The 13,967-nt window shown below is 43.6% G+C and overlaps 1 long non-coding RNA gene across 1 annotated transcript in view; it reads left to right on the plus strand.

Annotated features, from left to right (window-relative positions):
* The first annotated feature begins 4,111 nt into the window (after positions 1-4,111).
* LOC142072376 (uncharacterized) overlaps positions 4,112-13,967 on the plus strand; it is a 303,201-nt gene continuing 293,345 nt past the window's right edge. The window contains exons 1-2 of the long non-coding RNA XR_012668775.1: positions 4,112-4,454; positions 11,387-11,833. This is a non-coding gene — a long non-coding RNA (uncharacterized LOC142072376). The remainder of the gene's footprint in view (positions 4,455-11,386; positions 11,834-13,967) is intronic.

Below are 13,967 nucleotides of genomic sequence, written 5' to 3' on the forward strand. Positions count from 1 at the left end.
CCACTGACAGGGACTAAAAGAGAGGATGAGGATCCTTTGTGGAGTGGTTCTGCGCGATGTACTATAGAGAAGCTGAATTGTTTCTGGAGCCAGCAGCATGAATTCTGTTTGTGACATCCAGAAGATTCACCTTGGAGAGGGGTCAGCTTCCTCCCAGCTCTGTGCCCAAGTTAGGGCTTGTCTTCACTCCGGGGAGATCGATGCTGCTGCAATTGATGCAGCAGGGATAAATTTAGCGGTTCTAGTGAAGACCCGCTAAATTGATGGCAGAGCACTCTCTGGTCGACCCCCGTACTCTAGCTCTCCAAGAAGAGTAAGGGAAGTCGACTGGAGAGCGTCTGCCATCGAAGCAGCGCGGTGAAGACACAGGGGTAAGTCGACCTAAGATACATTGACTCCAGCTACATTATTCACATAGCTGGAGTAGTGTAACTTAGGTCGATTTACCCCCATAGTGAAGACAAGCCCTGAGTTGTGGTTCATGGATACTTTTGAAGATTTAGGCCATACTTTCACTGCACAAGAACACTCATGTTCCTTCCAAAGGTTCCATTTATAAAGGGTTAATAAATGATTAATAGATGTTATAAGCATGTCACAGACATGAACAGTCTGTAACCCACTAATTTGTCCTATGACTGCAGAGGTGTTAATGGGCTACTTTACCTTGAATGGTCTCTTAAAATGTGTGCTAACTACTTACACTAACGACAGGTTTCAGAGTAGCAGCCGTGTTAGTCTGTATTCGCAAAAAGAAAAGGAGGACTTGTGGCACCTTAGAGACTAACCAATTTATTTGAGCATGAGCTTTCGTGAGCTACAGCTCACTTCATCGGATGCATACTGTGGAAACTGCAGAAGACATTATATGTCTTATTATGTTGTTATTATATTATATTATAATATTATATATAGTATTATATATATGTCTTCTGCAGTTTCCACAGTCTGCATCCGATGAAGTGGGCTGTAGCTCAGGAAAGCTTATGCTCAAATAAATTGGTTAGTCTCTAAGGTGCCACAAGTCCTCCTTTTCTTTTTACTTACACTAAACAATCTATTCCACCTTGCATTTTTCTGTGTCTCTGGGAGTACCTTTGTCAGACCTAGAAAAGAGCTCTGTGTGGCTCGAAAGCTTGGACAGAAGTTGATCCAATAAAAGCTATTTCCTCACCCACCTTAGCTCTTGAATATCCTGGGACCGACACAGCTACAGCTTCACTGCATAGATGGTTATATATAAATCAGTGTCGTGGCTGATCGTTAGCCATGGTCGTGAGCAACCTGTTGCACTTTAACAATTGATTAGTCATTTATTAAAATGCCTACTAATAGTTTATAAATAGGCTTGGAAGGATTAGATTGTCATTAGTGTCAGTAAATGTCCATTTCACACAGACAAAAAAATTTGAATCAATAATTGAAATTTACAGATCGGCAAGGTAAGAAAAGTGCTTCTTAAGAACTTTGTTTGATTTTAGGATATGTACATTGCATACTTTGACATGATGTAGACACCTTGTGTTTTGATGGTTATAAAGCTTTTAACTTTTTGAATCTCAGTGTCTCCTGTCATTAAATAATTATTGTATGATTCCCCCTGCAGAATTTCTCACAAATGGGAAAATTAAATTGATAAAAATAAGTTTAGTTTTAAACATTGATATTATCCATAGACATTATTAAAAATTGAATTCTGCCAAGCCTATTCATAAAGGGTTGGTAATTGATTTATAAATGGAACCTTAAGACAAAGTGTGACCACAAGGGATTTAAGACCGGATCTTGTGCCGTTGAAGTCAGTGGGAGTTTAGCCTGTGATCTTAGGAGAAGGAGGATCAGGCTCTTGATGCAGATGCATAGCAATCAAATAATCTGTGCATTGAAGAATTAATATAAAATCATTGACATGACAGACATGGGCCTGAGGCTGCCCACAGACACCAGTGGTATTCTTTATGCACCCTCTGTGACACTAGTGGAACACGAGGCAACCTAGTGACAGAGGATGTGGAAAAGCTAATGCACTCAATGCTTTTGTTGCCTCTGTCTTCACGAACAAGGTCAGCTCCCAGACTACTGCACTGGGCAGCACAGCATGGGGAGGAGGTGGCCAGCCCTCTGTGAAGGAAGAAGTGGTTCGGGACTATTTAGAAAAGCTGGACGTGCACAAGTCCATGGGGCCGGATGCGCTGCATCCGAGAGTGCTAAAGGAATTGGCGGATGTGATTGCAGAGCCATTGGCCATTATCTTTGAAAACTCATGGCGATCGGGGGAAGTCCCGGAAGACTGGAATAAGGCTAATGTAGTGCCCATCTTTAAAAAAGGGAAGAAGGAGGATCCTGGGAACTACAGGCCGGTCAGCCTCACCTCAGTCCCCAGAAAAATCATGAAGCATGTCCTCAAGGAATCAATTCTGAAGCACTTAGAGGAGAGGAAAGTGATTAGGAACAGTCAGCATGGATTCACCAAGGGCAAGTCATGCCTGACTAATCTAATTGCTTTCTATGATGAGATATCTGGTTCTGTGGATGAAGGGAAAGCAGTGGACGTGTTAGTCCTCGACTTTAGCAAAGCTTTTGACACTGTCTCCCACAGTATTCTTGTCAGCAAGTTAAAGAAGTATGAGCTGGATGGATGCACTACAAGGTGGGTAGAAAGTTGGCTAGATTGTCGGGCTCAATGAGTAGTGATCAATGGCTCCATGTCTAGTGGGCAGCCGGTGTCTAGCGGAGTGCCCCAAGGGTCGGTCCTGGGGCTGGTTTTGTTCAATATCTTCATTAATGATCTGGAGGATGGTGTGGATTGCACCCTCAGCAAGTTTGCAGATGACACTAAACTGGGAGGAGTGGTAGATACGTTGGAGGGTAGGGATAGGATACAGAGGGACCTAGACAAATTGGAGGATTGGGCCAAAAGAAATCTGTCGAGGTTCAACAAGGACAAGTGCAGAGTCCTGCACTTAGGACGGAAGAATCCAATGCACCGCTACAGACTAGGGACCGAATGGCTAGGCAGCAGTTCTGCAGTGAAGGATCTAGGGGTGACAGTGGACGAGAAGCTGGATATGAGTCAACAGTGTGTCCTTGTTGCCAAGAAGGCCAGTGGCATTTTGGGATGTATAAGTAGGGGCATTGCCAGCAGATCGAGGGACGTGATCGTTCCCCTCTATTCGACATTGGTGAGGCCTCATCTGGAGTACTATGTCCAGTTTTGGGCCCCACACTACAAGAAGGATGTGGAGAAATTGGAGAGAGTCCAGCGAAGGGCAACAAAAATGATTAGGGGACTGGAACACATGAGTTGTGAGGAGAGGCTGAGGGAACTGGGATTGTTTAGTCTACGGAAGAGAAGAATGAGGGGGGATTTGATGGCTGCTTTTAACTACCTGAAAGGATCCAAAGAGGATGGATCTAGACTATTCTCAGTGATAGCAGATGACAGGACAAGGAGTAATGGTCTCAAGTTGCAGTGGGGGAGGTTTAGGTTGGATATTAGGAAAAACATTTTCACTAGGAGGGTGGTGAAACACTGGAATGCGTTACCTAGGGAGGTGGTGGAATCTCCTTCCTTAGAAGTTTTTAAGGTCAGGCTTGACAAAGCCCTGGGTGGGATGATTTAGTTGGGATTGGTCCTGCTCTGGGCAGGGGGTTGGACTAGATGACCTCCAGAGGTCCCTTCCAACTCTGTTATTCTATGATTCTATGAGAGGGAAGAAAATCCTTTAAAGGTCGAATCCTGCTCGCAATTAAGACAATGTGTGTGAATCAAGTGAGCAGGCTTTTGCCCTACTTGTGTGTTCCGATCACCATGTAGCACTCAGTCCCCTCGCACCGAATCCCCTTTCGTTGTCCTGGTACTGTTAATGAGAAGCAAAGGGTCTAGCTGCTGCAGAAGGATGCTCTTCCTGTGTCTGCCTAGTGTATTGAAAAGTGGGATTCCAGTTGCAGGAGTGGCACAGCAAGAAGTAGAGGGTAACGTATTAGGTTGTTGTGGCAACTAAGTAATCTTCTGGGAGATAAAATGGAATGCTCCATACTTTTTTTTTTTTTTTGAGGACTTGTTTAGCCATTACAGAACCCCCCCCCCCCAGACTGTGCTGGGAAAGAAATCCTTCAAGGGATAGCTAGTTGTGGTTTCATTTTTCCGTGCACCGGAGAGAGGCAATGTAGTTTACTCTGCATTTAGAGGAGAAAAATGTGACACATACAAATCCTGTTTATCAGGAGTTTGGCACTTCTGTGGACAGCTTGTGGACTTGTACAGAAGATAAAGAAAGCCAGTGGGAACAATTGTGCTTCACTTCCCCAAATCCCTGAGCACAGCGGCATTCTTCAGCTTCCAGGAGTGTAGAACAGGAACCTGCTCTCTGGAAGACAACCAGAATAACATCTGAGGCACGAGCAGAGAGATATAAGAAAGTCATGCCGAGGGAAAATAGCTTTCTATCCAGGTGAGATTCTGTGCTCAAACTCTGAGAGCTCACAGCATTCGGTGTGGGGGCTAAAGTGGATTTAAGTGTTTGTGTCCTCCCAATCCTGGGCTGCCCTAAGAAGTGGTGAGGCCTCACCCCTTGGCATAAGTGAGACATCCCAGAGGAATTAGGGTTGACTGCAGGCTGCCTTCTCAATGGCAGCGCTGCTCAGAATCTCTGCACCCGTGTGTGCTGCGGTGCCGCCTCTGACTCGCCCCAGCCCTACGCCTGGGCTTGTGAGGCGGGCCAGAACCAGGACTTTTACAGCCCCTTTGGGTCTTCCAGCCCCTTCGTGTTGTTCCAGCCCCTTCCTGTGGCATAAAGGAGCCAGAGTGGGGATCTCGCCCCAGGAAAGTGGAGAAGTAGTACTAGGGTCCTTTGGGATATGCAGAGTTAACTTTCACCGGCAAAGCTCAGCTGTTACTGGGCCCAATCCTGTGGTAAGATTAGAGGGCCTGATTCTGCTCTTACTCACACTAACTTTACGCTGCTGTAACCCTAGGGGAGACCAGGTTTAGGCCCAACTTGTTGGTGTTTCTCAAAGTCCTTTTAAAACATATTTACTTTTTACAATTAATGTTGTTGAAACTTGATGGCTGACTTTCACTGATAGCCACAACACACCCTTTCCAAAACCCGATTTACCAAATGACTTGTAATTTTCAACTAACGAAAATCTCTGATTTATACCCTCTGAAAAAGAGTTGACTTCAGACAAGGTACTTGGAGAGTAGTGTAGGAAGATGACTAGCCAGTCATTCTAATACCCACTTACTGCTGATGTGCAGGTGTAACCCATTGTTCAGTGTGTGTTCAGTATTCCCTTCTAGGGGCTGGTCTACAGAGAATGAGTCTACTACTGCTACTAGCTGGAACAAGTTGCTCCTTTGGCTCAAGCTGTAGTGGTTCATTTTTAGTGCTGAAGGACCTGATGACCCAAAAAGGTGGTTGTTATATATGTGTGCTATGTTCCCTGTAGTGAATTTATTGATGTTGGAATTTACTTGGTTGACAGACAACGCTGGAGAATGAAGTTCTGTTTAGCTTCAAGAAGGAAATGCATCCTCCCTTACCCTAATTGTGTACCTTTGCCCTGATCTGTAGGGCCAAGTCCATTCAACCTGTGACCTCTGTGCTAATATAACCTCTATCAAAATCACTTGGATTGTGTTACAGTTTTAAGTCCTATGGCCAGAAGCCCTAGAGGGGAAAGAATTCTGTTCCCTTGGTGAAAAGGGAAGAGTGTCTCCACAGAGAGCCTCATTTACATAGATTGCCTACCCACAATTCTTCTAGTGACACTTGGGGAGTCATTATAACTATACACGAACTTGGATGTTGGGGGGTATTGGGCTCGCAGAGAGGCTCAAAGAGGGGAAAGTTCTTACTTTATGGCAAACAACTTGTTTCCAAGCAGCCAGGGTTCTCCTGAAGTATCCTAAGCGTTCTTGTCTTCCTTCCTGTGGGAGCTTTCCAGGGAGAGGTGATGCAGACTGTCTCTTGCAGTAAAGTCCCCAGGGTGGGCTGACAGAGGAAAATAGCAGAGTTGAGTGGACTCAGTGAGGTCCTGCCTACCCCACACCATAGTAATAACCGATCACTATGTGGGTTAGGTGTTAGTGCCTCCTGGCAGGGTCAGCCAAGCACCTCCCTTGGGACTGGAGACAGGCCTATCCAAACCGAGAGTGGTGTTTGGTAGATGGCTGAGAGAGTGTGGTCAAGGGACTATTCCCAGTGGGGCACTCACACTGGCAGGTGGGAAGGGAGTTAGGTGGACTACTGCTAAAGTTACTAGGGTTGGGGGTTGTGATGCTTTGGTGGTTCACTCAGAGCAGTAAGGGGTTGTAACCCTAACAGCATCCCAATGCAAGAGGGCACGGGGCTCATGGGTATGCGGTAGTCAGTTTCAGCTGGCCTGTCCAATTCAGTGTGCCCCAGCTCAATAATGTCATAACCTGTATCTGAAAGGTGTCAGGTAAGATATCATGAGAGCAGCTAATAACATACTGATCACTAATATTGTTGTGCGGTGTATGTCTGGAGGACGAATTCAAAACTACAAACATGCTGGGAATTATGTTCTTAAAGTGGGCCTGCCAGGCAGGGCTGAGGTCACCCCGCCCTGCACAAAGGAATGTGATTCCCAAGGTACACTAATGGGAATGCAATTTACAGAGATGGTAAACAGAACTATCAAGCCAACAAGGGGAGGAGATAATCACTCAGCGTCATGGCCAGGGGAGGAAACAGATCAATTTCCCTTTTAGCAAACACCAGTGGGGGAAGAAACCAGCATGGAACTTTTAAACTCCATGTCCTAATGGACTGAATGAACTTTATTTTGGGGGGGTAGCCTTCAGAAAAATCCATTTCACTAGACTATAAAAGAGAGGGGCAAAGAATCCCGTGTTATCTTTCATGTTATCTAAAAAGACAAAGGAACTGAGCACTTTGGACTTTGTGGGAAAGCTTGACCAGAGAGGGTGGTCAGCCATCTTGCTGAAAGGTAGATCAGTAAGGAAACTACCATGAAGAAAAGCTGTAGCTTATTTTGTTAAGTCTTAGCTTCTGGAAAGTGTTTTTCCCTTTAATTTGTTTGAAACTGTTTCTAACTCTATCCTTTATACATGAACTCACTTAAAATCCTATTCACCTTTGTTAATAAGCTGGTTTTACTTTTAAGCTAAGCCAGTGCTGTGTTTGACTGAAAGTGATTGTTAACTCCAGTTAAAAGGACAAGCTGTGCATTTTGCCTCTGTAGAGGAGCAAATGAATCTTCTTGTTCCTCTGAATGGGCCAGGAAAGGGCTGGGATATTGCAGAGCCTGTGGTTTTGGGAAAATTCAGGACTGGGGGAGGTGCTAGGGTCATCTTGACCACAGCTGGTGTATGCCAGAATGTGGCTGGGCTATACCAAGCCTATATGGAGTCGGAGCTGCTGAGCCGGAGCTGCTTAACACAGACACTCAGTGCATTCTTGCTGGCTGGCCATCAGCGCCCAGGCTATGAGGCACAGCAGCCGAGCATTTTAAGACCCCCAGGGTTACAGGGCAGGCAGTGACATGACCCCTCACTGGTCTGGTTTGCACTCCAGAATGTGACAATTGTGTCATCATCTGCTCTGTAACCCTGGTGCTTCTGTGCTGTGCAGCTATGGCACAGAGACCAAATATCATTCGCCTGTGTACGGCACAATGGCCTCACCCTGGCTTCCCTCTGCCCTGAGACTCCCCTGAGTCTCTCCTCTGCTTAGCCCCTCACTGTAGCACTCACAAAACCATATCGGGTTCACTGCTCCTTTAAAGAGACCATACGCAGCCCCAGCCTACTAGTTTGCCTGAGGATTTTACTCTTCAGTTTGAAACACTGCACTGAGATGGTTGGGTAACAAAACAGGGTTAAAGTTTATTAACACAGAAGAAAAAGTTAAGGGAGACACCAAGGAGAAGGAATTGGGATAGAAATGGTTACAAACCAAAGTAAAAATATGCATCTAAGACTAAAAAGTACTTTAACAAACCAAAGCCTTTTGTTTAAAGTAGTTTTCTCACCACAGTTGTTTTTCCAGCATGGCTGGCCAGTTCTTAGCCAGGATACAACACAGAGCAAAAAACCCTTGATTTCTTTGTCTCTTCAGGTGTAAGATAAATAAAACGTCTTTGCCCCCTTTACATTAACCAAAACTCATTGTTTGTGCCTAGCATCAGGCTGCCTTCCTACAGTTATTTCCTTCCTGTTGACTTTCCACCCCCCTGCTGGGAGCTTCCATTGTTTTGATTTCATAATGCTTAATTTATGTTAGAGACTGGTAGGTAACTGCCTTCCCTCCTATCTGAGGGAGAACCTGTTTCTCCCTTTGTTTGGTCACAGACTTTAAAGCATAATATCAGTGTGTATCCATAGGTCCTCAGACATTTCACAATATTACTAATCACCAGCGTGTCCCCAGCTGTCATAAGACCTTACTTGATACACCTTTATAGTTCAGTAACACTCTATACAATTATTTGACTCAATTGCTTATTCTTTGGGGCTTGGACCAATTGTTCTACCCCTGGGTTGTCTGGCTCCTGATTGTCATGGGGTATTTTACTCTTTATTTGCATATATATTCTGTTGCTGTGTTTTCCCAAGCGTTGCCTTATTCTTTGGTGGTTATTGATTATTATTGGTTTCCAATTAATACTTATTTAAAGAGCTGGGGATTGTAGAGATCTAGTCCCAGAATCAGGCACAACAGAATCAAGATTATCAAGTTCAGTATCTGGCTGGTGACCTGGGTGTGCACAACGACACCCATGCTGAGGGAAAAGCAAAGCTTTAATCACTTTTATTAGCACAATTAGTAAAGACACAAAACAAAGCTATTACAGTAATACAACAGAACCACACAAAGCTATCACAGTAATACAAAATTAATATAATTTCTTGTACCATTCCTTGCATATACTTACCCCGTTCTTGGGGATGTGGTGGTGAGACACAAAGGTCCTGCTCCAACCCCGGCATGCCAAATGAGTCCAATAGTCCAGAACCCCCTTTTACCTGGTGGTCTGGCCTAATATAGAACTAGGTACTGTCATGAATATTCACACAAATACCCAGCCTTCTTTGTCCATATCTAACTTCCTCACCCTAATAATGTTGAGGTTTTCCTTATCCTGGAGGTTAGTATATTAATGATCTTGACCTCAGAACCGGTGCTAGCCCATTGGGGGCCCTAAGCGGGGATATTTTTGCCCCCCTCAATACTAAAACAGGCAATTTCTTATAATGAAAAGTGAATAGGGAGCCACCTTGAGCTGCTCGGGGCCCTACGCAAATGCTTAGTCTGCTTATGCCGAGTGCTGGCTCTGCTTGACCTATTCTCATATACGTCAATTTGTTGCAAAGGCAAGTTCATGATTAAGTGTTTGCCAACATTTTATCCTGGTGAGTGGGGATGTAGTGCCTGGTAAGGGGACCCAGAGAGGTGGGGCATTTAGTTCTCCCATGTTTCTGGTGGGGATGCTAGCTGGTTCAGTTATTTTGAGAAGATTCCTAGATACATCAAACCTGACCCTTCCTGCTCCCCTTAGCCACCTGGTAGAAGGGTTACACGGCTACCTACTCGTACGCTCTTCCATGAGGTGCTGTGCACTTGAGGTAAAATGAAGCCTTTGGCTTCGCCTTCCATCCATCTGGTAGTATGTCTGAGAAGGTGACTGTGAAGAGGTATTTGTGTGGAGCAGCTTCAGGCCTAGAAGTTGTGTGTTTGGTTTGGGTGAGCCCAAACAGAACTGTAGCAATCTGCAGGGAACTTGGAGAGAGGAGCACAGTTTGTAGGAGGGGACGAGTTTGGAAAAGATACCCAGGAAGTCAGTCTGTGTGCACACAGCTAGAATGCTCAGCTAAGTCTGCCTCAACACAAAAAACGCTGCATTATTAAAGAGCCAGTTTAGTTTAACGAGAACGGAGTCGTTTCACAGGGTACATGAAACAGCTGCAGTATTGCTGCGTAAGTATATGGGGGAAGTGAGTGGTGGGTTCAATAAAAGGGAATTTCCTGTTGCAAGCTATAGTTTGTCTAAACAGATCCATGGCAGCGCAATTTGGGCCAAAGGCCTGTTCTGTTTGGAATGTTGCTGTACCCATATACGGTTCTGCATTGCATTTTTGAGTTAACATTCTCTGAAATTCTACAGTGAAAGAAAAATTTCAGTAGCTTTCCGCAAAATTAAATAGTAAAAGGGCAGTTTTGATCTTTCTCGAGCATGAGAGAAACTCAGCCAAGAAAATTGACCTTATTTTTTAGACCCCAGCTTTCCCAGGAAAAATTAATTAAGGGGGGAGTTGCACTGAGCCTAGCTGGTGGTGATGGTCATGGTCATGGATGCTTGTTCATGAGGAACTGAATTGTGATAATCAGTGCAGTTCACACAGGCCATTGAACATAGTTCATTAGAACATAATCATTAGAACTAGTTGAAATATTTTGAACAAAAAGGTTTTTGTCAAGCAATACAGTTTTGAAAGGTCATTTTTTATATGAAAAATTGTCAATATTGTAAAAACCCTTTTGTGCGTGTGTGAAACATTTTGTTGCCTTTTTCTGTATTTTTTTTAAATGGATTTCAACGCTTTTTCTTTATCAAACAAAAGAACATAACATAAGAACAGCCATACTGGGTCAGACCAAAGGTCCATCTAGCCCAGTATCCTGTCTGCCGACAGTGGCCAATGCCAGGTACCCCAGAGGGAATGAACAGAACAGGTCATCATCAAATGATCCATCCCCTGTCACCCATTTTCAGCTTCTGGCAAACAGAGGCTAGGGACACCATCCCTGCTTTTGAAAACCATTTTTATAACATTTTCAATGTTTTTTTTGGAAATATTTTAGGGGAAAAAATCTTCAAAATTACCCCTCCTCCCCCAAAAGTGGGTTCTTTTTTTGAACCTTTAAAAATGAAAACATCTTCAAAAATTTTCAAGAAACTAATTTTTCAACCAGCTCTCTTAGTAATGGCTGATCACTACCAATCAGGATTTGAACTGCTGGTTTTTGGATGTTGGAAATCATCTTTCACCCCATCTCCTAAACCAGGTTCTAAATTCCATGTTCATTATCTCCTTTGTTTAATTCCTCCTGAACGCTTCACTGTTAGTGGCTGAGATGCTCAATAAAGAAATAATGAGAATTGTGAGGGTTTTGCAGCGCCTAGCCGAATAATGTTGCATAACGAATGTGATTCTAAGAGGTTTGAGGCCTGTTTATCAGAATTAATTGAATTGTGCAAAAGCTGTTGGCAACTCTTTAGTTTTGTCCATCTGGGATGTGCAAGCAAAGGGAAATAGTGTTCTGATGTGGAAACTGACTTCTATATTCAAAGTATTATCAGTTAAAATTACAATCTCTACTGATTTACTTAGTCAACAGGTTGTGAAGGTCTCCATAAAGGGAAAAGCTCCTCTACATTCAACATTTGAAGACCGATTTAATGCATCCCCAGTATGAAAGTGACTAAGCAGACGAAAAAGTTCACCATCACAACACATTGAATATTTCAATTTTCCGTTGTTTACAGTCCTGTCTCACTACTGATCCATTAAGGACTCTGTACTTTCATCAAAAGCAAGCTCAAGATCAAATGATTCCTTTGCTGACCATCCTAACACTGAGTGGAGAGTGCAAGGAAGATCCTTATCTTACTTTGCTGGAAATGAGAAACCTATCTTCGGAATTAAACTCCAGAGAGCTGCATAAACAGGAAACGAATTAACTCCTTGGTGCTTGGAACTGGAATGTTTCCAGTATAAAGTCCTTTTTCTGGGAACTAGCATGTCGTAGAATACAGGTGTGAGATGATTCCATGCCACGTAAGTTACAGTTACAAGCATTGATATGAGGAGGAAAAGCATAAGGGTCTGACAATTTATGGAAACAACCTTTTCCAGTCAGGCAGACACTTTGGGTTACCATGGAGCTGTGCCGATTTACACAAGGGATCTGATCCCTTGTCTTTTAAATCATCTCCAGCAGTTGTGCTTAGGTTGAACATACGATGTGGAAACAAACTACACACTCTTTGAGGTACCTGCACTACAGAGGTTCAGTGGAGTGAGCTGAGGATGCACTAAATAGCAGAATTTACTCTATTCCCTCACTTTAGTTAGGGCTTGTCTACACAGGAATTTAGTCCATGGCAAGCTAGGGTGTGAATTTAGTGTGAAGTAAGTTGCTGTGTGCACTCTGCTACCGCCACTTGAATTTCAACAGTGCACTTTGACGCCAAAGTGTGCTACGGCAGTCATTCTCAACCAGGGGGTACTCAGAAATCTTCCAAGGGGTACATCAACTCATCTAGATATTTGTCTAGTTTTACAACGGGCTACATAAAAAGCATGAGCGAAGTCAGTACAAACTAAAATTTCATACAGGCAGTGACTTGTTTATACTGCTCTATGTACTATACACTGAAATGTAGGTACAATATTTATATTCCAATTGATTTATTTTATAATGATGTGGTGAAAATGAGAAAGTCAGCCATTTTTCAGTAATAGTGTGCCGTGACCTTTTGTATTTTTATGTCTGATTTTTGTAAGCAAGTAGTTTTTAAGTGAGGTGGAACTTGGGGGTGCACAAGACAAACTGGACTCCTGAAAGGGGTACAATAGTCTGGAAAGGTTGAGAGCCACTGTGCTATGGAACTTCTAATGTGTAGTACCAGGGTTCATGTGGCCAGTTAGTTTTCAACGCACTAATACACTGTAGATTCCCACCCTGGCTGGGTGCATGGTTACTCTCTCTCTCCATGTAGACAAGCGTTTAGACTATATAATTAGGCCCTCAATGTATTTTATGGAGCTCTCTTTCCAGGCAGTGCTGATATTGAAGCATATAAGACCAACTTCCATCTTCTGTTGACATTTTATTGAATCTTTGGTACCTAAACTTAATAGCAGACTATTGCAAATATTCTCCAAACTTCATATTACTCCTGTGCATGGTGTTCTTTACTTTTTTGATGACATACCATAAGAGCACCTTTGGAGAAGGCAGAATTCAGCTAACCCCGTATGATGAGATAGTTATGAACTTGTGTGAATTAATGATGCTGTTACTTACCATTCCATTGAAATCATTGATACCGATAAGAATCCTGATAGGTGAGCCATAAAATACAATAGAAAAGGAGTACTTGTGGCACCTTAGAGACTAACCAATTTATTTGAGCATGAGCTTTCGTGAGCCACAGCTCACTTCATCAGATGTGTACCGTGGAAACTGCAGCAGACTTTATATACACACAGAGAATATGAAACAATACCTCCTCCCACCCCACTGTCCTGCTGGTAATAGCTTATCTAAAGTGATCAGCAGGTGGGCCATTTCCAGCACAAATCCAGGTTTTCTCACCCTCCACCCCCCCACACAAATTCACTCTCCTGCTGGTGCTAGCCCATCCAAAGTGACAACTCTTTACATAATCAAGTCGGGCTATTTCCTGCATAGATCCAGGTTTTCTCACTTCCCCCCCACCCCCAAACACACACAAACTCACTCTCCTGCTGGTAATAGCTCCTCTAAACTGACCACTCTCCAAGTTTAAATCCAAGTTAAACCAGAATATCTGGGGGGGGGGGTAGGAAAAAACAAGAGGAAACAGGCTACCTTGCATAATGACTTAGCCACTCCCAGTCTCTATTTAAGCCTAAATTAATAGTATCCAATTTGCAAATGAATTCCAATTCAGCAGTTTCTCGCTGGAGTCTGGATTTGAAGTTTTTTTGTTTTAAGATAGCGACCTTCATGTCTGTGATTGCGTGACCAGAGAGATTGAAGTGTTCTCCGACTGGTTTATGAATGTTATAATTCTTGACATCTGATTTGTGTCCATTTATTCTTTTACGTAGAGACTGTCCAGTTTGACCAATGTACATGGCAGAGGGGCATTGCTGGCACATGATGGCATATATCACATTGGTGGATGTGCAGGTGAATGAGCCT

The sequence above is a fragment of the Caretta caretta genome, chromosome 6 (assembly GCF_965140235.1).
Source record: "Caretta caretta isolate rCarCar2 chromosome 6, rCarCar1.hap1, whole genome shotgun sequence".
NCBI classification, from domain to species: Eukaryota; Metazoa; Chordata; order Testudines; family Cheloniidae; genus Caretta; species Caretta caretta.